Here is a 2,133-nt window from a genome sequence, read left to right on the forward strand (position 1 = left end):
TTGCAAAGCCAGCACCTGTAAAAAAGTGTGAGGCACACCAGGCCATGCTGTGCCCTGGATGTGACAGCCCAGAGCGGGCGGGGATGTCGCCCAGCCACCCCATAGCATCCCCACAACTTGATCTATCTTCTCAAGCTATTTACATGCCTCCCAAATTACTTCCAATTTACCCAAGAAAACAGTTTTTAGACTTTACCTGTTCACCATCCAGCTCTTCTTGTGCATCAAGTGACTTCTCAAAGCAGAAGAAAATGCATGAAATAAGTATCTAGGTTTTACTTCTTCCGATGACTCAAACCCAACTTGCTGGATATTGCTCAGATCTCCCTAAGACATTCACCCTAGCATATGAACCAAAGTTGGAAAGTTTTGTCCCCAAATAAGAATGAATACATGAGGAAAGAATGAGAAGTGGAAAAATGTCATCCAGCCTGAGCTAAGCCTAAGCTGCTGTTAATAAATGCTGGTGTGGGCACCCGTTGGCTTGTGTACCTCTGTGTGACCCCTTCCCAAATAGTGGTCTGGCTTTTTTTTGAGGGTGCTAACTCCTGTGGGACCATTGTTGCACATAAAAGGAGTTGTGTGCTCAGGACAGAGAAACCAGACTTGTATCAGCTCCATTTTAGAGGAAGGTAAAAGGGTTTCAGCGGGATTTAATTGCAACCATGACTCAAAGCAGATCTATACAACGGAAAAAATATATATAGGCAGAAAAAGTGGTTTACAGACTATTCCCAGAATTAGGAGCATGTCCTGGTTAAGGTCTCCAGGTTTGAAGGTTAAAGTGTTTAATTTTATTTCAAGCTTTTGAATTAAAACCATTTAACAGGGCTTTCCATTTATCATGCAATTTCTTTCTAGACCTGAATCTAATCCCCAAACCTGCTTATTTGTTTTTACTTTCATTATAGCCTTATCAGTGATTAACCTGCAATTGCATTTAATCTTTTTAAAAGATTGCTCCGACTATAAATACAGAGAAGCTACCTGCCCTGTTTCTATTCAGAGGAAAACAACTTCCTTCACAGTCAGATGTTTATAGTTGGTGATATTATTCCTTTTGTAAGTGGATTTTTTTACCAGAGACATTTGTCTTCTCCAACTTCATAGGGAACTTTATTTCAGTATTCCACAAGGAATATGAATACACTTCCAGGTTAAAAAGTGTATATATACATATAAAAGTATTTATATATATTAAAACAGTGTATATATAAAGCCTCCAGTAAAGATGCTACTTGTGATAGTAAGACAAAACCTAATGTGTTAATACAGATCCAACAACAGCAAGCTCTGCTTCTTCCTTCAGTAATTATCTATTCCACTTTTTTCACTCAAAAGCAGAAACAGCTAAAATATCAAGGCAAGAAGACCTGGTTTCTATGACTATGGACCTCTGAGAAATCCCTTAATCAGAAATATAAGTCAGGAGGAAAACTGCAATGCAGAATTTCCAAGGTGCTGGACTGGCAATGAGTAATTGCACGGCAAGATCCCCCAAATACTGCATTAATATTATTAGAGGATCTCATATCAGATCTATCCAACACATCAAAGCGGAATGTGCAAAAGCTAATAAGAAATGCAGTAAAGGTACATGGAGCGTTACCAAATCCATCAAGAACATCACAAGGGCAGTGGAAAGAACAGACCTGTGATAAGAGCTGCAAGATATTTCATAGGACCCAGTACAAAGGAAGCCTATTGCAAATACAGCAAAACTGGTGAAAGAATGGAATTACAAAATTCAGCAGAAAGCCATTTTATGGTAATCCCCAAACCAAGAGGCACTAAACGAGCTGCCCATCTCCTTCACCTACTTGTGATTTTTAAATAGTCCTGCACAGCAAACAGATCTGAGCTCAACTCTCCAACCCAGCCCGTAAACCCAACCCTACCTTGACCTTAATTATTGCCTGGAAAATAATCTCCCTAAAGAATTAAAGCCATAAACAGATCAAAGAGGAGGAGAGTTTCACATTTTCCCGCAATTCCAGAATTACCAGTTATGTATCCATCACAATCTAATGCTGCATCTTGAAAATTAAGATCTTCACACAAGTATTTGCTATTTAAGAAAGCTTTTTCCCTTCTTCTGCTGATTAAAAAAATGTAACAATTCTATTACTAGTA

Source organism: Patagioenas fasciata, chromosome 13 (genome assembly GCF_037038585.1).
Source record: "Patagioenas fasciata isolate bPatFas1 chromosome 13, bPatFas1.hap1, whole genome shotgun sequence".
Taxonomy (NCBI): Eukaryota; Metazoa; Chordata; class Aves; order Columbiformes; family Columbidae; genus Patagioenas; species Patagioenas fasciata.